Below are 25,458 nucleotides of genomic sequence, written 5' to 3'. Positions count from 1 at the left end.
TTACAGCAGTGGAGAAAAGGGTGGACGAAGCAGAACAAAGAATTTCCGACACGGAGGATTCCGTGTCACAGCACCTAGCTAAACTTGAGCGCACCGAGACATTGCTAACTGAGGCTATGACCCGGCTGGCGGACCGGTAGAACCGGTCCAGACGCAACAACATAAAGGTCATCAATCTGCCCGAACACACAGAGGGGCATAACGCAAGGGACTTTTTCGAATCTTGGCTGCCAAAAGTGTTGAAGCTCACGGTGAAGAACGACCAACTCAAGCTGAACAGGTGCCACCGCAGCCCCGCACACCTGCAGAACAACTCGACGAGGCCGAGGACCGTCTACATTCGTCTCCACAACTTCACCAACAAATAGCTGATCATGAAGGGGGCGCGCAGCGCGGCTGAGGTCACTTTCTCCGGGAACCGCATAAACTTCTTTGATGACTTCTCACCAGCGGTGGGGAAAAAACTACACAAATTCCTGGAGGCAAAGACATCGCTCCGAGACCTGCTACCAGATGCTGCATCCGGCCGTGCTGCGCGTTACATATGACGGCGGAGTCCGACACTTCAGATCCGCGGATGAGGCACAGAGGTTCGTGGAGGAGAGGACAAAAATATATATATAATGGAGAAATGCAAGGTAATCTGGAATTAAGTGGACAGTTTATACTCACGGTGGTCATGCTGCTGAAGTAACCCACAAAGAAAGTTAACGGACACAAACTATTGAGGTGCAGGGTGTCCGCAGTTGTTAAGTATGCACACTTGTTCGCTCTTCTTCGGTTCGCTCCATGTTGAAACTCACGAACAAGCTGGTCTGCTTATGTACAGTATATTACTATGTTCTAAGAGAGGAATCCACAGTTATATTATTAATAATAATTTGACTACACTGATTGACCAAGCTTGATTAAGACTGGTAAGGCAGTGGATTATAATAAGAGTGGCTATACCTGAACAAATGTTATTCTTATTTTGTTATAGTCTGGGAAGCTCTGTTTTATCCTACTAGAGTTTGTTTAGATGTTGGAAAATGAGGGGGAAATTGTAGTGAGCAGGAGGTCTCACATGTGCCCTTTCAATAAGTTTAAGTGTCAGTTTAAGTTTGTACGTTTTTTTTTGTCATTCAGTGTTCTTAAATGATATGTTTTGTTCCACACTACCGGAAATAAATATCTATTTGAACTAGGTCAGCAAAGGTCAGATAACATATTTCCAGAGCGCCTTCAGGAGGCCTGTAAAAGAACAGCGCTTCTCTGTGACAAAGAAAGAAGGAGATGTCAGGGATAAATAGCATCAAACTTTGTACATTCAATGTAAAGGGGATCCACCATCCAATTAAGCGGAAAAAAATATTAAGCTTTCTAAAGAAAGACAAAATACAAATAGCTTTCTTACAAGAAACCCACCTAGTGGATAAGGAGCACATAAAACTTAAACAAGACTGGGTCGGCCAGGTTTACTACTGATCATTTCCCTCCGAGTCGCTATGTTAATACTAGGGCTGTGAAACGATTACAATTTTTAATCGGGTTAATCACAGGTTTCTGTGGATTAATCATGATTAATCACATATTACCGATATTCTCGGTATATTTTGTGAGAACATAGAGATTTATGACAAAAGACGGATATATACATTTATACATTCTTCTATACAATGGTGCTGCAACTCAGCAGTTATTTAGCAGTTTTCTTCCATATGGAACATTAATACATCTTTATCACGACTTGACGGGGCTCCACGGAACGTAGGACTCAATTGCGGAAATGAGGAAGTCAGATTTCAGGAAAAAGTAACATCTTCTACTGGGCAACATTTAGAGACGAACCGACACAGACAAGAGGTCGACACAGACTAAATACAAAGGGGAACTAGAATGGGCACTCGGTAGAGCGCATACCTTCGCATATCACAAGATTGGGCATTGAATTATGAACATTTTGGCATTAGTTGCATGCCAATTGGACAAAAATGTATCGTGCTATGGTAAAAAAAGTGTTTGACCTTTCCATGACTTTGACCTTGACCTTTGACCCGATTGATCCCAAAATCTAATCAAATGGTCCCCGGATAATAACCAATCATTCCACCAAATTTCATGCGATTCAAGAACATTTTGACCTGTTCATGACCTTTGACCTTGACCTTTGACCCGATCGATCCCAAAATCTAGTCAACTGGTCCCCGGATAATAAACAATCATCCCACCAAATTTCATGCGATTCGGTTCAATACTTTTTGAGTTCTGCGAAAGATTTTGACCTGTTCATGACCTTTGACCCGATCGATCCCAAAATCTAATCAACTGGTCCCCGGATAATAAACAATCATCCCACCAAATTTCATGCGATTCGGTTCAATACTTTTTGAGTTCTGCGAAAGATTTTGACCTGTTCATGACCTTTGACCTTTGACCCGATCGATCCCAAAATCTAAACAACTGGTCCCCTGATAATAAACAATCATCCCACCAAATTTCATGCGATTCGGTTCAATACTTTTTGAGATTTGCGAATAACACGCATACAAATAAATAAATAAATACACGGCGATCAAAACATAACCTTCCGGAATTTTCAATGCGAAGGTAATGAGGCACAGGTGGAAACAATGAGGGCGGGGTCTGCAATCACAGGAGGGCGGCACACAAGGAGGGAGGAGTCTGAAACGAGCGACAAGGTGAGTGACAGACAACACAACAGAAACAGACAGTGAACACAGAACTACCCAGAGGGTCTGGGTGTAACAGTACCCCCCTCTCTATGGCCGGCGCCTGACGGCCCAGGTTCGTCGGGGAACCTTAGGTGGAAGTCTCTGATGAGGTCTGGGCACAAGATGTTGCTGGCCTTCTCCCAAGACCTCTCCTCTGGGCCATATCCCTCCCAGTCCACGAGGTATTGTCGACCACGGCCTCGGCACCGAACCGCCATGAGACGCTTGACAGTGTAGGCAGGGCCGCCATCGATGAGACGGGGTGGTGGTGGGGGTCTGGTGGCAGGAACCAACCGGCTCTCCTTGGCTGGCTTCAGACGAGCCACGTGAAATGTTGGGTGTACCCTCATGGGTCTCGGGAGCTTGAGCCTCATGGCTTTGGATATTGGGAAGGGGCCCACGTACCGAGGAGCCAGCTTGCGCGACTCCGCGTGGAGGGGGAGGTCCCGTGTGGACAGCCATACCTTCTCGCCGACGCGATAGTTAGGGGCCTGGGTCCGCCGTAGATCCGCCATCCTCTTGTACCGGGTCGAATTCTTGAGGAGGGTCCGGCGGGCTCGGTCCCAGGTGCGCCGGCAGCGGCGGACCATGGCCAGAGCGGAGGGGACTCTAGACTCCTTCTCCAGAGCAGGAAACAGGGGCGGCTGGTAGCCATAGGCGCACTGGAAGGGGGAGAAACCAGTGGATGATGAGGGAAGAGTATTGTGTGCATACTCCACCCAAATAAGGTGTCTGCACCATGTACTGGGATTCTGGGACACCAGACAGCGAAGGCCTGTCTCTAACTCCTGATTCAATTGCTCCGTCTGACCATTGGATTGGGGGTGGTACCCAGAAGACAGACTGACCGTGGCACCCAGGAGACTGCAGAACTCCCTCCAGAACTTAGAAACAAACTGGGGGCCCCGGTCCGACACCACATCTGCAGGGAAACCATGGAGACGGAAAACATGAGATAGCACCGCCTCCGCCGTCTCTTTGGCGGAGGGCAACTTTGGCAGAGGAATGAAGTGCACCATCTTAGAAAATCTGTCCACCACCGTGAGAACGGTGGTGTTACCCTCGGACAGGGGAAACCCAGTGACAAAGTCCAGAGAGATGTCCGACCAGGGGCGATGTGGAACAGGTAGCGGGCGTAGGAGGCCAGACGGAGGACTTCGGAGAACCTTGCTTCGTGCGCACACCTGACAGGCAGACACATACTCTCCTACCTCCCTCTCCATCGCGGGCCACCAGAACCGCTGCTTGATGACGAACATAGTCCTCCGCACCCGGGTGACAGGAAACTCGAGGCAGTGTGCCCACTGGATGACCTGAGCTCGGAGGGAAGAGGCTACAAACATCCTATTGGGGGGACAACCGTCGGGAACAGAAACATTTGCGACAGCCCGTCTAACCCTCTCCTCAATGTCCCACGTGACAGCCCCAACCAGACAGGACGGGGGCAGAATGTATGAGGGGGGGTTGGGAGGGGCACCAGGATCAAACAGCCGCGACAGGGAGTCAGGTTTCACATTCTTAGAACCTGGGCGGAAAGATAAAGAAAAGTTAAATCTACAAAAGAATAGAGCCCACCTGGCCTGGCGAGGGTTCAGTCTTTTCGCAGGTACTCAAGGTTCTTATGATCTGTCCAGACAATGAATGGGTGCTCCGCCCCCTCCAGCCAGTGCCGCCATTCCTCCAGAGCCACTTTGACGGCGAGAAGTTCCCGGTCACCAATATCGTAATTCCTCTCTGCCGGTGAAAGCTTCCGAGAGAGGAAGGCACAGGGGTGCAGCTTATTATCGTTCGTGGATCTCTGGGGAAATATCGCTCCAATACCCATATCTGAGGCATCCACCTCCACCACGAACTGCTGGCGGGAGTCTGGGAGGGTAAGCACCGGAGCAGTGGTGAATGCTCTCTTAAGCCGTTGGAAGGCAGCAGAGATTCCACTGAAACCTAGTGGCAGGAGAGGTTAGAACATGCAGGGGGGCTGCAACAGAGCTGAAGTTCCTAATGAACCTCCTATAGAAATTAGCAAACCCCAAAAACCGTTGGACCTCCTTGCGGTTGCTAGGAGTGGGCCAATCGGTGACTGCTTCGACCTTCCCCGGCTCCATCTTCACCTTGCCCTCCGACGCAATAAACCCCAGGAATGAAACGGTAGCGACGTGAAACTCACACTTCTCCGCCTTTACAAAAAGTTGGTTGTCCAGGAGGCGTCGGAGGACCTGTCTGACATGACCCCGATGAGTCTCTTCATCGGGGGAGAAGATAAGAATATCGTCCAAATAAACAAAAACAGAGAGGTTAAGTAGGTCCCGGAGAACATCGTTCGCCATGGCCTGGAAAACAGCTGGAGCATTGGTTAGTCTAAAGGGCATTACGAGATATTCGTAATGCCCACTAGGGGTGTTGAAAGCAGTCTTCCACTCGTCCCCCTCCCTAATTCTGACCAGATGATAGGCATTTCTTAAATCGAGCTTGGTAAAGACCTTAGCACCTTGTAACAAATCAAATGCCGAAGAAATAAGTGGGAGGGGGTACCTGTTCTTGATGGTGATGTCATTCAGACCCCTGTAATCAATACAGGGGCGGAGAGTCTTATCCTTTTTGCTGACAAAAAAAACCCCAGCTCCCGCTGGAGATGAAGAAGGTCTGATCAGACCTGCAGCCAACGCGGAGGTCACATAATCCTTCATTGCCTGCGTTTCAGGCACGGACAAAGAATAGAGCCTTCCCCTGGGAGGAGAAGATCCCGGGAGCAGATCAATGGCGCAGTCATACTCCCGGTGCGGAGGCAAAGCGGTGGCTCGGGCCTTATTAAATACCTCCTTAAGGTCAAGGTAGCATGTTGGTACCTTGGAAAGGTCCGGGTAATCGGGATCCAGCATAGGTGCTGGCTGGGACGTAGGCGAGGGTAAAGTCTGAGATGTTCTTGTGGGGAAGCATGTCTCAGAACACTCACTCCTCCATGCTATCACCCTCCCCGAAGCCCAGTCCATGTGAGGATTGTGTTGAGTAAGCCAGGGGTGGCCCAAAATGAGGGGGTGTTGCAGGGACTGGAACAAGTGAAAACAGATAGTCTCCGTGTGATGGTCTGGAAAGGCTAGCTGTACAGGAGACGAGCGATGAGTTATCCGACAGAGTAGACGCCCATCGAGGGCACTAGCTTCCAAGGGTCTGGCGAGGGGGTGGACCTCCAACCCTAGCTTGCAAGCCAATTCACTGTCCATTAGGTTAGCATCGGAACCGGAATCCACCAACACCTCCTGATTGAGAGAGGCGGTTGGAGAAATGATAGAAATCCTTGGGAGTGACCGAGGGGGAACTACGGACAAGGTTGTACGGCTCACCAGTGTTGTCCCTCTCCCTGATGAGCCCGGTCTTTGACTGGACAGGAGGCAATGAGGTGGCCCCTCTGGCCGCAATAGATACACCTGCCCTCTCGACGCCGACGCTGCCGTTCCTCGTGAGTCAAGGTGGTCCTCCCGATCTGCATGGGTTCTTCAGCGGAGAGGTGGGGAGCGGAGTTGCTGACAGAAGCAGCGAACCCAGGGGCTGGGCCGGTAGAGGGGTTGCGGGGAAATAGATCTTAGTCAAGGCGTGGACCGGATCTCCCGTGGAGAGGAGGGGCAGGACCAGGGCCTGGAAAACTAAAAGAGCGGCTAGGTCTCTCTCTCCTAAGCTTCCCAAGACGGCTCTCCAGCCTAACAGCAAGAGCGATTAAGGCATCGAGACTCTCAGAGTCATCCCTCACAACTAGTTCCTCCCTCACTGGGTTATTTAGTCCCTTGAGAAAAACCCCCTGGAGAGATACATCAGACCACCCAGAACCCTGCGCTATAGTCCTAAAGTCAATAGAGTACTCAGCTACGCTGCGGGGTCCCTGTCGTAGTGAGAGCAGACGTGAGGCAATGTCTTTATAGCTAACAGGATGATCAAAAACCTTCCGCATCTCACTAGAGAAGAGTTGGAATGAGGAGTTGGCGGGAGACTGACTCTCCCATATGCTAGCAGCCCAAGCTAATGCTCTCCCAGTGAGTGAACCCATAATAAAGGCAATCTTAGCTCTATCAGACAAATACCTAGATGGTTGCTGGTCAAAGACTAAGGAGCACTGCATGAGGAAAGATCTGCATGTATCCAGATCTCCAGCATACCGCTCTGGAGCAGGGACGTGTGGCTCCCGGGAGCCAACGGAGGGCTGGGTAGGAGGCAGAGGAGGAGTCGGGGCTTCTGGGGCCAAAGAGAAGTGCTGTGTTGCCATCTGGTGGAGCTGCTGTCCAAGTTGGTCGACGTTAGCCGTGAGGGTCTGGAGGGAATCCATCATGCGCTTGATCTTGTGGTTGTGACCACCCACGAGGACACCTTGAGAGGCGATAGCCTGACGGAGATGATCAGAGTCCGCTGAGTCCATATTGGGTCGGTTCGTACTATCACGACTTGACGGGGCGCCACGGAACGTAGGACTCAATTGCGGAAATGAGGAAGTCTGATTTCAGGAAAAAGTAACATCTTTTACTGGGCAACATTTAGAGACGAACCGACACAGACAAGAGGTCGACACAGACTAAATACAAAGGGGAATGAGGCACAGGTGGAAACAATGAGGGCGGGGTCTGCAATCACAGGAGGGCGGCACACAAGGAGGGAGGAGTCTGAAACGAGAGACAAGGTGTGTGACAGACAACACAACAGAAACAGACAGTGAACACAGAACTACCCAGAGGGTCTGAGTGTAACAATCTTCATCCTAAACAGAATGTTTAACCATCCTGTTACCTTTCGGGTCAATTTGACCCTATTCAATGTTTAATGTCGGTGTTCTTTGGGGTCAATTTGACCCCAGGCTGTTTTTCATTGTGTCAAACATATAAGAAATATCAACTTTTTTATTTATTTAAAGGGCTATTTAGGTAGTCAACAAACAAACATAAAGTACCTCACACTTAAACTTGGGAAGCAATATTAATTCTAATAATTTTCTGGAGGTTTTAATTGCTGGGGTCAAATTGACCCCGAGGGTAAAATATGTTAGTAAATGTAAAGGTAACAGGAGGGTTAAACAGAACATTTTTCTCTTGTTTGAATAGAATAGAATAGAATAGAATAGAAATATACTTTATTAATCCCCAAGGGGAAATTTGTCGAGCCAGTAGCAGCAACACAAGAATAAAAAATAAAAATAAAATAAAAAACACAAAATATAAGAAGGGTTAGGGTGATCTGGCAAGAGGTGAACTGTTGTAGAGCCTCATAGCCGTCGGCAGGAATGTTCTCCTGTATCTCTCCTTGTGGCAGCGGAGCGTGAGGAGACGTCTGGAGAAAGTACTCCTCTGTCCCTGTAGGAGGTGGTGGAGAGGGTGGTCCGGGTTGTCCAATATGGACACAAGTTTCTTCAACGTCCTCCTCTCCACCACCTGTTCCAGGTGCTCCAGCTGGCAGCCGATGATGGAGCCAGCCTTCCTAACCAGTTTGTTAAGACGGCTGGTGTCACCGGCTCGATGCTGCTCCCCAGCAGACAATGGCAAAGTGCAGCACACTGGCGACAACCGACTGGTAGAATAACTCCAGCATCTTGCTGCACACGTTGAAGGATCAAGCTTTCTCAGGAAAAAGAGTCGACTCATCCCCTTCTTGTACACAGCGTTGATGTTGGCCTTCCAGTTCAGTCGGCTGTCGATGGAGACGCCCAGGTACTTGTACTCCTCCACCATGTCCACGTCCACTCCCAGGACACTCAGAGGGGGAGGAGCTGTCGCCTTCCTCCTGAAGTCCACCACCATCTCTCTGGTCTTGGCCACGTTCAGCCGCAGGTGGTTCGCATCGGCCCACTTTACAAAGTCACTCACCACTGCCCTGTACTCCTCCTCCCGTCCATCCCTAATACACCCGACCACTGCAGAATCATCAGAGTACTTCTGCAGATGGCATGACTCCGTGTTGTACTGGAAGTCACTGGTGTACAGGGTGAAGAGGAAGGGAGACAGAACAGTTCCTGTGGGCTCCAACATCACTGACCACCGTTCCAGACAGCACACGCCCCATTCTGACAAACTGTGGTCTGCCTGTGAGGTAGTCAGTGATCCAGGAGATGGTGGACGCATCCACACCGGCCACCCGCAGCTTCTCACTCAGCAGCAGTGGCTGGATGGTGTTAAATGCACTGGAGAAGTCAAAGAAAGTGACTCTCACAGAGACACCGGTTCCATCCAGGTGCGACTAAGCTCGTTGCAGCAGGTAGATGATGGCGTCGTCCACTCCCACATGAGGCTGGTAAGCAAATTGCAGAGGGTCCAACGACGATTTCACCTGCGGCCGGAGGTGGGCCAAGACCAGCCTCTCCAGCACCTTCATCACATGGGAGGTGAGGGCGACCGGTCGGTAGTCGTTGAGGCCAGATGGTGTTGACTTCTTGGGACAGGGACCAGGCACGACGTCTTCCACAGCACCGGGACTTCCCCCAGCCTCAGGCTGAGGTTGAAGAGGCGCTGCAGGACACCAGACAGCTGGGTGGCGCAGGTCTTTAGGACCCTGGGGCTGATGCCATCAGGACCTTCAGCTCTGCGCTGGTGTAGTTTCTCCAGCTGTCTTCTCACCTGGTCAGTCGTCACAGAGAGAGGGGGGAGGGTGGAGGAGCCCATTGTTATTGAGGGCTCGGTGGATGTGCAGCTCAGCAGGGGGGACAGAGGGGGAGGAGGTGTTTGGGAGGTGTGATGTGTGGAGGAGACAGGAGAGGGCTGTGAACTGAACCTATTGAAAAAACAGTTCAGCTGTCAACCATTAACTCCAACATGATACAATCTAAAGGCCTCTAGTCTTCCTCTAGCAGCTGCTGAGGCAAACTGACTGTGTGGGTTTTCTTCATGAACTGGGCCGTGATGAAAGGGACGGCGGGGACACCGCTGCAAAGCTGAAACCTCACCGGCCCGGACACGGACAGGTGGACAGATTGACAAGTGACTTTTTTTTGCTCGGTCCCGATGCGCGCACGGAGCTCTGTGGCGCGCGAGACGGAGATCGATAAGTGTTAACGCAACGCGAAGAGACAGAAATGACATGCTGCTGTGGAGATACGATCAACAACAGACGTTTAGTTTAATAAAAGAACAAAGACGTGGTGTAGAGAACATGTCAGGGGGCGGGCCAATCTCTTTAATGTCATGCGATCTACCAACACTACGCCGCGATCGACTGGCAGGTCGCGATCGACGTGTTGAGACCCCTGATCTACAGGAAGTAAAAGTCGTAACAAGGTTTCCGTAGGTGAACCTGCGGAAGGATCATTACCGATGAACAGCACGACCGTCTGCATGAGAGCGGACATAGTTCAGATCGAAGTGGTGTATTGGAAGCTCATTTTGCAAGTGACTTTTTTTCGCCCCGATGTGCGCGCACACGCCGGCATCCGAGCTCTGCGGCGCGCGAGACGGAGATCGGAGTCGTGTTAACGCGACACGAGAGACAGAATGACATGCTGCTGGAGAGACGACCAACAACAGACGGATTGGAAGCTCATTCTGCGCATGCGTTAAATGCGTTAAAAAAAATAACGAAGTTAAACCTGTAATTTAATTAACTGAGTTAACGCGTTATTTTTCACACCACTAGTTAATACACAAGGCCACCCCATTTGTACTGGGTACATGTAAAAGCGACTCGGAGGGCAGATACATCCTGGTTCACGGCACAAGTCCGATGATCAACTTGGTCATATTCGCAGAAATGAGACGCGCTCCGTCCAACGTGGGATGGATGCCGTCTCTCCTCATCACATCAGGTTTTCCCCAGAAAGTCTTCCAGTTGTCTACGTAGCCCACATTATTCGCTGGGCACCACCTCGACAGCCAGCGGTTGAAAGACGACATTCGGCTATACAATTCGTCAGTCAGTAAATTTGGGAGAGGGCCAGAGGAAACTACGGTGTCCGACAATGTCTTGGCATAAACACACACCGATTCCACATTCATTTTAGTGACTTCCGACCGGCGGGCTCGGGAGTCAATACAACCGGCGTGTATTACAATCTGACTGTATCTCCGCTTATCCTTAGCCAGCAGTTTCAAACAAGACTCCACGTTGCCCGCTCTGGCCCCCGGGAGGCACACGACTGTGGTCCGCGGCTTCGCTATTTTCACGTTCCTGACTATAGAGCTCCCGATAACCAGGGTGTGCTCTTCAGCGGGTGTGTCGCTGATCAGGGAAAAATGGTTGGAAACGTGAAGTGGTTGGTGCACAGCGGGCTTCTGTATAGACATACTACTCCTGCGAACAGTTACCCAGCCTCCCGGCTGTTCGGGCACTGCCGGAGAACAGCTAGCAGCTGACTGTAGCTCCGCGCCGACTACGGGAGAGGGCGGGCTAACTAGCATAGCTGTCTGAGCTTCGATGGCGCGGAGCCGTGCATCTAACCCACTTAGACCTGCCTCCAACCTAGCAAATAAACTACACTTGTTGCATGTATCGTTATCATTAAGGGAGGCAGAGGGATAACTATACATGAGACACACTGAGCAAGAGGGAGCGGGAGGGAGAGAAGAAGAAGTCATGCTGAGCTGGCAACCGGAGCTTACCGGAAGAGTGAGATGATGTGTTCAGGAGCAGCTGGGAAATCCTCAATGATAAGTGGTTGTTGACAGGCTTACGGTCTCCCATGGTATGGCTCCCGTCTCCTCACAGAGTGAACACAGTGGTGCTTTCAGGGGTTTTGTTTTTATGAAATTGACCTCGCTGATAGCATTGGTCAAAACCACGTCTAGTTCACGGCACATCTAGAGCTTCTCTGTGTATGACAGTGTGTCCATTGCAGATTTGGAAAGACACTCGACCAGCGCCTGTAAGCACTTCCTTTTTCCCTGCCATGGTCTGCCCACTTTCTGTGACTTTTACGATCGCGCATGCGCAAGGGTAACCTGTTAACGCCGTAACCCTAGAGTAAATATTTACACATACTTTTGTAATATGTGAAGTTCTCCGCACTGCCCCCTGCGCCCCACTTAAGGGTCGCGCAACACAGTTTGAGAACCACTGACTTAATGTGAGGGGCAGAACATGGACTCAACTCTTACCAGTTGCATTTTTCTGCATGTTAGAAGGGATTCTGCAGCCACACCTTCTTCTCCGCTGATTATGGTGCCGCTTCTGAGTATTTCTGTTTCTGAGTCCGCATCGGTAGTGGTGTAATTAAAGTTGCAGTGGTAGGGATCTTCTGGCATGACGTAAGGGTGTTGCGTCATGATCCATGGTTTCCATTCCATAAGGCTGTAAGGTTCTGTTCTGTGTGTACTCTGTGTCTCCTCAGTGTCTACTGTGTCTTCTCTGTGTCTCCTCTGTTTCCTTGATCGTTTCATCCCCTTCACCTGCCCTCAGCCTCTCCTGTCTCCTTGATTGTGTCATTCCCTGCACCTGCCCTCAGCCACTCTCGTCTCGTTAATGTCTCATGTCGTACACCTGTTTCCATGTCGTACACCTGTTTTCCCCCCTATATGTTGTGGCACTCTTTCCCTTGTCTTTGGCTGGATTGTTGTGCTTTTTCCGTCGTCCTGTCTTTCGTACCTGATCCTGCCTGCTTTGACCCTGCCTGCCTGCCCTGAACCCCGATTTTTTGCCTGCCCGCTTTTGGACTCTGTTGTTTTTGTTGTTACCTGTTTTTTGCCTTCCACTTAAGCCCCATTGCACCACCTGTGGTGCATATTTGATATTGTGTTCTAAACTGTCTATAATATTATTATAAACATGAGCAAATATATTGATGTTGTACATCAAATTAAAGAAGACAACTGGGGCTACAAGAATCAGTGAGCCATTTAAACACAACTCAAACACCAACTGAAATAAAAATAAAAATATCATAATCATAATTTTGTCAGGTGTCGGCCCACTCAGAACGTTTCCGTAGCTAGCGACATGTAGCTTTGTGCAATCATAAAAGAAGAGATGTTCGAAAGCAAGAAGACTTCACACAGATTCTAAATATCTTTACAGAATCCTTCTGCACCAAAGTATCACGGAGATATAAGCCAAAGAACACAGAAATATTAATCGCTTCATAGCTTTACATTCAGCAAATTCAACATACTTTTGTTCTTGAGAAGAAGAAAAAACGTTTCTCTCCCCTGCATTCCATCTGGCATGGCTTTTGTGTGTGTGTATGTCCCTTTAAAAACCAGGCGGACTTTTGGGGAAGCGTCATAGTCAGCTGTCAGGAAGTTCAATTTCAGCGAATCGGATTTCACATTTCAAATATGGCGACGCCTTTCTGTCTCCTATTGGCTCACAGTGCTGTCAATCTTGTCTTTCTTGGTACCAATCGATTCTATTGGCTCTAAGTATTCCAATGACGTGTCGTTCTTTAAAATCCGCCCTTCCCCAGCGGAGATATCTGCGCGCGCAACAGCTGCGCTGTGACAGCCAAAAACCGGCTTTACGCACAGCACGCGCGCGCACAGCACCACTTTGTTTGATCGTTTTTTTATCTTTGATTTACTGTTTTAAAGCCACATAATGATGTATTTGCATGTATTGAACACCACAAGTAAAAGTGAAATAAATGGTTTGGTACATGAGAAAAGTCAAATGGCACAGATGGTGCTTCAATGTGCCCAAATGCACATTTTAGAGACCTCGCCTAAATTCTCTTTACTAAAAAGTCTCCAACTATTGTTCTGCTTTATTTTTTCTGAGTCAAACTTTGCAGAGAGTCTGTTCACAAGTTGTATTATTATCTGGGTGATTTTAGGCCTTTGCTGTGTATCCATCCAGGATATATTCATCCTGAAAGTGCTTTTTTTTCAAATCGAACCTGAAACTTCTATGAAAATAGAAGATTCATCTTTATTTACTCTTAACCAGTAACATATATGCTAATATTTACACATCTGAACAAAAGCTCACATGTGTTCCCTTTATTATAACACCAACATTATTCAAATAGCTTGTGTGGTTGCAGAGCTACACCCTTTTTAGTTTGGGTATGTCATTTCGAGCAGAAACCTAAAAAACCGGGTGGGGGTCAAGAGGTTAAAGAGCGCCTTTTTGTTATTCAAGTTTCAATCCTGCTTGTTTCTCTGCACATGAGCTCCTGCACCTCGCTACCTGTGGCGTTAGCCTTGACAGAACAATCCAGCCATAACCAAGCTCAGCAGAGGACAACATGTTTACGGCTCTCCAGAAGCCAGGAGGTACACTGGACTCTAACTGCTCTCGGGCCAGCAGAATTGAAGATTTTCTCAACGGTCTGCTGACCTGGGGGGCTCTAGTAGCAGACATGCCACCTAGTCTCGGCCCGAGTCGCAGTCCCCGCCTGTTCCCGTTGTCTCCTTCAAGACCCAGCAGCCCGGAAACCCATCCGTCTACCAGCCTCAGCAGCCCGGCTTTCTGCCAGTCTATCAGCCCAACCCCATGCAGCCATTCTACCCACCATTGGTCTTTCCACCCTGGCAGCCCACGACGGTTCCCGCTGCAGCCTCCGTGCCGCAGGCCCCGGCAGTTCCCGCTGCTGCCTCGCCGACCCCATCCGACTCCCAACCCGTCTACCAGGCCCCACAGCCTGGCAACCCATCCGTCTACCAGCCCCAGCAGTCCGGCTGTCCGCCAGTATATCAGCCCAAGCCCATGCAGCCGTTCTACCCACCATTGGTCTTTCCTCCCTGGCAGCCCATGAGAGTTCCCGCTGCAGCCTCCGTGCTGCAGGCCCCGGCAGTTCCTGCTGCCGCCTCGCAGGCGCCGCCAGCTCCCGGTTTTCCAGTACCGGTTCCAGCGCCAAGTGTTCGGTCGCAGGCTCCATTCACCAGAATCCTGTTGCCGGCACCATTCCCCGGCGCCCTGGCCGGGTCTAGTTCCCAGTGCCCCTTTGCCGGTTCCAGTACCCCGTCAAAGACCTGTTGCCGCCCGGTCCCGTCTCCGTCCCTGCCGATACCAGTCCCCCTGGTCCCGTTTCCGTCCCTGCCGGTACCAGTCCCCCCGGTCCTGTCTCCGTCCCCGCCGGTTCCAGTCCCCGGTGTTCCGCCGCCAGCTCCAGTCCCCGATGTCCCAGTCCCCGGTGTTCCGTCGCCGGTTTCAGTCCCCGATGTTCCATCACCGGTTCCAGCCCCCGGTGTTCCGGCTCCAGTCTCCGATATTCCGGTTCCCGGTGTTCCGTCGCCAGCTCTAGTCCCCGGTGTTCCGCCGCCGGCTCCAGTCCCCGGTGTTCCGCCGCCGGCTCCAGTCCCCGGTGTTCCGTCGCCGGTTCCAGTCCCCAATGTTCCGGTTCCAGTCCCCGGTGTTCCGCCTCCGTTCCGCCCGGCCCCGGTTCTCCCCATCCCGCCTCCTTCCCGTTCGGTCCCAGGTTCCCATGCTCCCTCGCCTTCCCGTACATTCCCGGTTCCCTGTGACTCGTCCCGTCCAGCCCCGGTTCCCCGTGACCCGTCCCGTTCGGCTTCAGTTCCCCTTGGCTCATCGCCTGGTCCCGGTCCCACGGACCCCCCATTCCCAGACCCCGGTACCCCTGAGACTTCCTCTCCTGAGCCCGGTCCCCTAGCTCCCCGTTCCTGTCCTCCGGCCCGCCATCCGGAGGGCATCCTTTTGTCTGATGGCCGTCCTCCGGCCCACCCCCTGGACTGCCTCGGCCATGGTCTTTTTTCCGTCGTCCTGTCTTTCGTACCTGATCCTGCCTGCTTTGACCCTGCCTGCCTGCCTTGAACCCCGATTCTCTGCCTGCCCCTTTTTGGACTTTGTTGTTTTTGTTGTTACCCGTTTTTTTGCCTCATTAAAGAGCACCTTTTTGTTATTCAAGTTTCAATCCTGCTTGTTTCTCTGCACATGAGCTCCTGCACCTCGCTACCTGTGGCGTTAGCCTTGACAAAGGCCTTGATGATGCCAGGAGCATCTGGGGTCTCTGGCTGTAATTCATTCCAGTATACTCTGGTTGAGCTTGCTGCGCTTGGTGAAGTTTCTGGAGCCATGAACATTATTTTATTTCTGGCTTGTTGGGGTCCAATATCAGTCCTCCCGGAGCTTTCCTCTGGGGAGCACAATATTGAGATGCCCAGCTTTCTTAGCAGATCTCTGCCGGCTAGGTTAATGGGCAGGGAGGAAGATGCAGGCATGAATGGTCAATGATTGCTCTACCTACTTTTGTCTTAAATGGTTTCGTGAAGTGTTGTTTCTGTGGCTTTCTCGAGTACCCTACCAGTGATAATGTTCGAGCGGAGAGTAGTGGCACTACATGAAGTAATTTTGCAATGCATGATGCTGAGGCACCGATGTCCACCATTAGATCCTTTTCCTCTCGGTCTATGGCACAGTTAATAATAGGTTCTTGTCCCATTGGAACAAGAACCAGGCCGGGGTCTTCTGGGCCTCGTCAGCAGTCTATTTGGTCTTCTTCCCTCTCTTCATATTCCCTTGTAGGCAGTTGAAGGTGGTGAGGGGTGGTGAGGGATGTCTCCTCTGAATCCTCCTCCCCCTCTTCTTCTGGGTGGGCCTCCACGCCCTCTTCCTCGCTGAGGTGGCTGGTGACAGTTCGTGGACTAGTGCCCTATTCTGCCACAGTTGTAACATACTAGGTCATCTTCATCTCCATTGCCTCGGAAGCCTCCTCTTCTGGGTGGTCCACTTGGCATCCAATGGACTGGTTCTTCTTGTTGCCAGTCTTCCTTCTTGGCATTGTTTTTCTTTTCCAGAGCTCTTTCTACTATTTCTTCAATTCGTGAGATGTCCTCCATGGCTGGCATTTGTTCATGGGGCCTAATGGTTTTCTTTGCTGCTGCATCATCCTTTTCTGCCAACTGCATCTTCAACAGCCTGAGCTCCATCTTTCATTTTTGGTCGCAAATTTGCCATCTCGACACCATCTTGGTTCCATTCACATCCAGCTCGTATCTGCACGTCCTGCATTTCTAACAAGCTGGAACACTAACAGGATGGCTCTCATTTCATCTAAAGCAAGTGACGTGCCCATGGTGGCTATATTGAGGGCTCTTATCCAAGGTGTTCCTCCTGATGTCAACAGGGGCAGTTTTTCCAGGAGGAAAGTAACTAGGGGGAAGTATTTTGGGGTGTATGGATAGTATTGCTTCCATCCATATGCCAGGGTCAGGATTGGGGCCTGAATGTGGGGGTTATCTCCCTCTTCTGTGCCCTCTTTCTCACTTTTCTGGGCTGAAATTGGTGTATGTGGACTTGTAGTTGATGTTGGATCTTCTTCGGAGCCTACTTGGCGTTCCTTAGGGGCCTTTGTCTCTGACCCAGCATTCAGGCAGGGCTAATTTGCCAGTAAAGTTAAGGAGGAGGGGCTCTCCTTCAGGTAGAGGGGGGGATGATGCAGGGATCTGGGTCGATGATCTGGCTCCCCTTCTTGCTGTATTGTCTAGGTTGAATGGGGGATTAGGAGGGGGGCTCGCAGCAGGAGATGGGGACGAGGGGCCAGTCAGTGCGTTTACATGCACTCGAATTATTGGCTTAGTCGGACTGAAATCGAATTATCCGTTTCATGTAAACACCTTTGTCGGACTATGTGCGGTCCGACTTCGATCCGATTAACACCCCTGGATAGCTCGGTCCAATCCAGTTGATAATTCGACTATCGCGGCATGTAACGGTGAATTCGATTAGGAACTGGACTTTGCGTCCTTGCGCATGCTCGAGATCCCGCCGCCCTCCTCCCTCCTCCCTCCCATGTCGTGACCCGGAAGTCGAAAGAGATGATAAGTTGTCACTGTCGGCAGCCTGGCCGGCAGAAAACAAACAAACAACCAGTCCCGCTGCTAACCATGTTGGTGCCCTAAGCATAACTCCTCATGATGCCCCCCTGAGATAGGGTCTGTGTGCGCGGATGTGTCGGCGCGCATCACGGCAGAGCGATGCGACCCGAGAAGTGTTAACGGGGGGGGGGTGCTGAGCGATTAAATATATCTCTTGTTCTGCCTGTTTTGTGATATACATGCCTAAAAGGTGCCTAATATTCCTAGACTGAAATAATATCGGCATTATAATTATTATAACTATGATGATTTTTTTTGTTGCCTATTTTGTGGAGCCCCCTCAGGACTTGGTGCCCTACGCGCAGGGATGGATCAACCAACGGGCCTACCGGGCCCAGGCCCATGAGCTCAGGGGGCCCCTGGGCCTGAGCCTCCGCGCGTGACGTCGCTGTGATTAACATTTTATTGATATGAATATGATGATATGACACGATGCGCCGTAGCCGGTATATGCTAGGCTTAAGTCATTCATGTCAGTAACAGGGCCCCAATAGTCCTACTGAGGGATGGATTACCGAACGAGCCTACCGGCACCAGGGGCCCCTGAGCTCAGGGGGCCCGTGAGCTCAGGGGGCCTGTGAGCTCAGGGGGCCCATGAGCTCAGGGGGCCCCTGGGCCTGAGCCTCCGCGCGTGACGTCGCTGTTATTAACATTGTATTGATATGAATATGATGATATGACACGATGCGCCGTAGCTGGTATATGCTAGGCTTAAGTCATTCATGTCAGTAACAGGGCCCCAATAGTCCTACTCAGGGATGGATTACCGAACGAGCCTACCGGCACCAGGGGCCCCTGAGCTCAGGGGGCCCCTAACCCAGAGCCTTTGCGTGAAGTCTCTGTTATTAACTTTGTATTGATATGACACGATGCGCCGTATGCCGGTATATGCTAGGCTTAAGTCATTCATGTCAGTAACAGGGCCCCAATAGTCCGATTGAGAAACTAAAGAATAGCCTAAACATTCACTTTGAAGATGTCACAAGAAAGAAACCATCATGATACCTTTCAAGTGAGTGTTTATCCCCTCAGTTTATCTATAGGACTTTAGAGGGGCTGAGTACTCCATGCAATATATGGGCCCTTCAACTCTGTAGGGAGAAATCCAAAAAGCAAGTGCAAAACAATAGCATTAGAGCTCTTTCTAAGCACCCCCACCCCCCACACACACAAATACGCTGTTTATGTATTTCTGTAAAGTTGTTCTTCATGAAAGTTTATTCGTTTAATTCATATAAACGAAGTCCCTGCTATCATATAATTCGCGTAATGTTGTCTGCTCAGCTCCGGTATCGTTGTTCCATACGGACTGTTTAAAAAAAAAAATTTGTTTTTAATTTATTTGTATTTTATTTTATTTGTAATTATTATTATTATTATTATTTTTTAACGGGCGGGGGGGGGGGGGGGGGCCTTGACACGTCCAGGCCCAGGGGCCCGTGGTTTCTTAATCCGTCCATGCCTACGCGCAGCGCGTAGTGCACGTTATGGGAGCGGCGGCGCTGCAAACAACGCTATGGAGAACACAAGAGCCACCACACATCTCTGGACCGAAGAGCAGACAGAATTTATGCTTAATGTATTGAAGGAGTTGAACATACTAAAGTTCATGGTTCTTTCTCGAAATGTTGATGTTGTTGTTGTTGGTTGTTGTTGGTGGTGGTGAAGAGGTCAAGCGGAAATGGCTGTATCACCACGAGTTGTAATGAAAACAGCGCCACCTATCGTATCGGATATGACATGCTTTCGGCCAATGATTCGAATTACTCACTGCCATGTATATTGGGATAACAGCAGATCCCCCAAAAGATAGCATAGTCCGACTAAAGCAAGATTCGAATTATACCATCATGTAAACGCACTGACTATTACTCAGTTTGTGCTCTTTGTTTAGTTATCTTCCCAAGTCTTGTTGGTCTATGGGGGATGATTTCGGTCGGGGAGGTCCCAATGGGATGATCTTTCTTCCGCCTCCTCCTGACCGGTGAGTAGGGGCTGTCGCTGGCTGCGTGTTGGACTGATCCTGTCTAGCTTCAACCTAAATAGCTCTTCTAGTGACCATGCATCCTCCTTCTCCGCCTTACTTTCCCTATCTCTCTTCCTCTCTAAAAGACTCCCTTTTCTCTTCTCTTTGCTGTGATTCCTTGGCTTCGTCCTCCCTTTGCTGAGAATCTCTAGTTTTGTTCACTATTAGCTGATAGTTCCTAGCTTTATCCTCCACTCGGGCAGCACATTCCCCTGTAGCTGTGCAACCTTGTTATTCAGGTCTGCGACTGCTTGGCTTTCTAGTCGGCTACAATCTAAATTAACTTCTACATTGCCTCCTTTAATATCTACCATCAGGGCAATGGTGTGTTGAGCGCCTCTTTTAATGGCTTGTGGGCATACGTGAGAGGGTATTCACCTAACACGGGTTTAGATGGAAGGGGTGGGAACTGGGGCAAATGGCAGAGTGAGATGCCTCTCTCTGCAGTTTTTTCAGTCAGGGGAGTTTCCTCTTTTGGGGGGGGGGGGGGGGGGTTCTTCTTCCGGCTGGGTCTTCACCATATATATCAGCCTTTTAGCCAATGTCCCCTGAGTGAGACGTGAACCATCCTTTCCCCTTCTGTTACTCCTTTACCACGATGTATCTCAGCCTCAGAGCTGTCATCATCGCGATGATTTGGTCCTGTGTGGGGCTCTCCTGTGTTGTGACATTGAGCAAACCCTCTTCTCTCCATTCCTGGATATATGCCTCCAGTTTTTGGTGTTCCTTCACTCTGTCTTCTGGATCAGTCATGTCCATGGGCGTACATACATCCTCAAGCCATGCAGGGGCGGCCGTGGATGAAGATGGCTTTGACATTGTTAAGGGAATCAGGTGCTGACTTCGGCTCTATATGAGGAGATGTAAATGTAGAAACATTTCTAAAAATGTAAAAAATGATTGAAATAAAATTATTTTACACTACAGGACTGTCTCAGAAAATTAGAATATTGTGATGAAGTTCTTTATTTTCTGTAATGCAATTAAAAAAACAAAAATGTCATGCATTCTGGATTCATTACAAATCAACTGAAATATTGCAAGCCTTTTATTCTGATTTATTGCTGATTATGGCTTACAGTTTAAGAAAACTCAAATATCCTATCTCTAAATATTAGAATATCATGAAAAAGTATACTAGTAGGGTATTAAACAAATCACTTGAATTGTCTAATGAACTCGAAACACCTGCAAGGGTTTCCTGAGCCTTGACAAACACTCAGCTGTTATAAATCTTTTTTTTTACTTGGTCTGAGGAAATATTAAAATTTTATGAGATAGGATTTTAGAGTTTTCTTAAGCTGTAAACCATAATCAGCAATATTAAAAGAATAAAAGGCTTGCAATATTTCAGTTGATTTGTAATGAATCCAGAATGCATGACATTTTTGTTTTTTTAATTGCATTACAGAAAATAAAGAACTTTATCACAATATTCTAATTTTCTGAGACAGTCCTGTATGTGTCTAAAATGCAAGTGTGGTCCGGTTGTACGAAATACTGTTAGGCAAGGGGGAAAAAGCTTGTACACTGCGATTAAACAGTCAATGCAATTCAGTTATTTTGTTGTATTAATTATCATTAATATCTCAATCAAACAATCAACAATATTTAAATCAATTTAAAATTGCATTCAAATTGGAATTTATCCAGTTATGTTTTAAACTTGATCTCAAATCAAAAACATTCATCAAATATGTTATAAAATCCGAAATGTATCTATCAATCCAAACTCAGCAAATCAAAATCATTCATAAACCCAAGCTCAATCAAAAATCATTCATCAACCTAAATACAAAATTATTCAAAACTAAGTAACAATTCTATTTAAATCAATGAATGTTCCCAACTGTTACTTGCAATGGTTTTATTTGAAGCACTTTAAACGGTGCTTATGCAAAGCAAACTTGCGCTGCTTATGTGATTGTGTGTGTGTGTGTGTGTGTGTAGGTGTGTGTGTGTGTGTCAGCTTATGGCAAAAAACAGTAGAGTACTGTAGCTGTAATACCTAAATATGTTTCTTTCTCACTGAAGGCGCTGGTCTGTACTCTCTGCTTCAACAGCATTTTGCCAGCTAATGCTCCTTCTGATTGTGGTTTTTATCTTGTTCTCATCCATGCAGATTTTAAGGAGACGATAAGTCAGACTGTCGTCTTAAAGAACGTAACTCTTTACCGCACAGACTACCCAAGCTTTATTTGAAACCTCCTCAGCAAAACCAGGGATTGTTTAATCAATGAGTGCGTTCACGACGCCAACTCTATCCTCTCGAGAAGGACTCTATCCTTTAAGACCGTGATTTTCAACCTTTTTTGAGCCGCGGCACATTTTTTACATTTACAAAATCCTGGGGCACACCACCAACCAAAATGTCACAAAATGACACTCTAACACAGTACATACAATACATATAGTTTATAATATAGTTTCTAAATGTATTTATACTCACTTAGTGTGAAACCGGGGCCTGTTTCGATGAACATAAAATGGATATCCTGGCAGTAATGGGAGAAAGACACACACAAAGCTCTTCCTCAACAGCTCTGTCTCTCTGATTTTAGTTTTTATCGCAGTCAAGCTTGAGAAGCTCAGCTCACACCGATATGTGGTTGCAGGGTGTCCGCGGGTCCTTAAAAAGTCTTAAAAAGTCTTAAATTGCTTTTCCTAAAAATAAGGCCTTAAAAAGTCTTAAATTGTCTTAAATTCAGATTGGATTGGTCTTACATTTTTTGGGTGTCATGTCCAGGGGTTTTCCTGGGTCAAAATGGGTCTTCGGTGCTCCCAAAATATGTTGGCGCGCACAGTCTGTTTGTGCAGGTCGGGCTGTTGAGTGATCAGCAGCTGTCCGCTCGGTCCATTCGCGCACCTCACAGTTGCGTATTGATCAGACAAGAAGACACGCTTATCAACTCCAGTGTTTCCCCTATAACAGGGTGAAATCCCCCCCCCCCGCAAACAATTCTCGGCTCGCGCGACAGAGCGATGCGCGCGCCGGCATCGAAGCTCTGCCGTGATGCGCGCACACGGGTGAGCACCGCGTATTCGGTCCTATCAATCCCCTACAACGTGAAGCATCGGCTACTTTAGAAAACATGGCAGGATGCAAGTTCAACAACGGCTTGAAAAGAACGAGTGTTTCTGGTCACGGTGGGTGAAATGCTTCTGAATCTGCGTTATGTGTCGCGAGACTTTCCAGCGGTGGAATCTCACGTGCAGAGCAAGAAGCACAGAGACTAGCGAAGGCCAGCCAGCAGCTGCTCCGCCGCGAGCTCCTGCTCCGCTGCTGCTCCGCCGCGAGCTCCTGCTCCGCCGCCCGCAACGACGTCAACTACAACGCTGGAGGTCACCGGAGGAAATCCAGCGCCTTGCAACAAAGAGCTCATCACCGAAGACCAACGCTGCAGTGCGTTCTTCATTCTGTTCCACGAGACTCTGGACCAGACCACCGCGAGACTCTGGACCAGACCACCACGAGACTCTGGACCAGACCACTGTGAGACTCTGGACCAGACCACCACGAGACTCTGGACCAGACCACTGCGAGCAGACAGCTGGACTTCATGTGCGTTATTGGTTAAATGACCACGTCCAGTCAGGATCCTGTGGAGCACAGCTCATGGGCCATGACACCGCCCAGGACCTACTTCAGCACCTTCAGTAAGTCTAACATAAATATATGTATTAACTATCCTCTTGTATATGAGTATGTGTTTCATATAGTTAAGCTTTACTCATGTGTCAAGTTAATAACAGCTATGCATAGGCGCACTACACATTAATTAGACTAATTAAAAATAGTTTTAGAATGGTAGTAAGTAGAGTGGTGTTTACCTGTCAATATGTCTACATAGTGTTCACTAGGCTCAAGGGATGGCTCGCGTTGCTTAATTTGTAAAAATAGTATTCATTCCTATTTATCCAGTCTGACATTAATCTGAAGTGGTGGTGTCATAAGAGATGTGGTGACTGTTGTTTGGCTAATGGCTGCCTTTTTTCTTTCTTTTTTCCAGGAGAATGGACCAAATGTCAACTGGAAGTTTTTATATTAATACAGTTTGAAAAGGATTGTTTTCCTAGTATATTCACAAAAGCTCAGGAGTAGACATGAACCTGTGCACAAACATCCATCACATAGAGACATGAGAACTCACACTCACTCACCCACACACACATACATTATATTATGTAAATGAATTAGCATTTTAAAAGCAGCTGGAAATGTTATTTGTTATTTTATGGATTTTTTTTGTTCAAAAGGAACTATGTTGCATGTATTTTTTAAATATATTTACTTAATTTTAGAGAAATTTGTTCATGGGACTTAAATGTTCTGAAAATGTATTAATAAATATAATTTACAACAGCAATGACATTTGTGTTATCCTTTTGCATTACACCATACTGTTAATTTTGAACAGACATCAGTGTGTTTACTTTGAATTAATTAATTTAGATTAATGTATATTTCCATCGTAAATTAGGTCTGAAATTTTATTTAGACGTGGTCTTAAAAAGTCTTAAAAAGTCTTAAATTTCACTGGTTTATTCCTGTAGACACCCTGTGGTTGAAAACGGGAGCAATGTCAAAATAGCTTTGTTGGCCAGAATGGGGAACTCCTTGGCAACAGATCACCAAAAACTGTCCAAAGGAAGATCATTATTTTTTCGATAAATCGGATAAAAAAACAAAACCTGTAATTTTCAACCCTTTATTCAAAACAGGGTTCATACGGTCATGGAAAACCTGGAAAATTCATGGTATTTTTAAATGGCTATTTCCAGGCCTAGAAAAGTAATTGGAAAAAATAATATCCCAAAATGTTTGGAAAAGTAATGCAAATGTGTTATATTCAAATGTTAATTTACACGGAATATATACGGTATGCTTTGGAATTCTCATTGTTAGTTTAAATACTACATCTTCTCACTTGTTCATGTATACACAGAGTTTTCACAAAATGTTTAATCATGGGAATTTGGTTTAAAGTAATGGAAAGGTCCTGGAGATCCACTGGTCAGCATGTGTATGAACCCTGTTCATTGGTCAACATGTGTATGAACCCATCACAAACAGAACTGACAGCGGTTTACTCTCCTGAGTTTACTCAGACGGCTATTTGTGGGTTAGACGCATCATACGTGTTGGTGAGGGGGCGGGGCTTTTCTCTGTTGCCTTTCTGCGTGGAAAAATATTTTCCGCCATCCGCCAAACCACTTTTTCTACGTTGTACTTCTTGTGGAAATGCCACACACGTTGTAACATCTAGCGCCTTGGTGTCTGGGTTCATAACATCACCCTGTAGGCGCACACAGCTCCGTGAATGTCACTCCGACTAGGTGAATGACTTCCGCATCCAGCGCCACAAGAGCAGCAGCAGCCAATTAAATTCATCAACAGCGGAGCAGCTCAGCGCTGATTGGCTCTCACAACGCAGCGTTCTGTCCTCTCCCTCCGCTCCGCTATTTTTTCTCCTGCGCCGCTCTGCACTCAACTCAACTTTTTTTATACTCCGCGATTTATTGAGTGACGTAATAATCGCGCGACACAACAAATCGATAATGATTGCCAACTATTTTAATAATCGATTTTATCGATTCGTTGTTGCAGCCCTACCGACAATGGTTAATTAGGTGATATTAGATAATTTCCCACGCCACACCTGATGATCTCTCACGGCACACCAGTGTGAAAATCACTGCTCTAAGAGGACTCTATCCTCAATGAGGACTCTAGCATGCAACTGTTTATATTCCGATCATCAAAAGTTATTTCAGGATCTATGTGTTTAGTTTTTACACTAACAATGTATTTAACTTTTGATAACACCTTTGCTCCACCCACACCTAATGTTGTCTATCAGTAACTATTCAGTTTCAAACAATGGGTTCGGCTTACCCTGTTGTGAGGTCTCTTGTGATTGGGGGGAGAGCTCCTTCCAGATGTGCAGCTTGGTTTTTCCTCGGTCCAAAACACCAAAGAATCACATCAGGG

At 48.1% G+C, this 25,458-nt stretch overlaps 1 protein-coding gene across 4 annotated transcripts in view; it reads left to right on the top strand.

Moving 5' to 3' along the window:
* camsap2a (calmodulin regulated spectrin-associated protein family, member 2a) overlaps window positions 1-25,458 on the top strand; it is a 70,273-nt gene that overhangs the window by 14,879 nt on the left and 29,936 nt on the right. The gene's annotated exons all lie outside the window — the stretch shown is intronic.

The sequence above is a fragment of the Pseudoliparis swirei genome, chromosome 5 (genome assembly GCF_029220125.1).
Source record: "Pseudoliparis swirei isolate HS2019 ecotype Mariana Trench chromosome 5, NWPU_hadal_v1, whole genome shotgun sequence".
In the NCBI taxonomy this organism is placed as follows: domain Eukaryota; kingdom Metazoa; phylum Chordata; class Actinopteri; order Perciformes; family Liparidae; genus Pseudoliparis; species Pseudoliparis swirei.
Note: the sequence above shows the minus strand (reverse complement) of the source record. Positions and strands in the feature narration are given on the sequence as shown.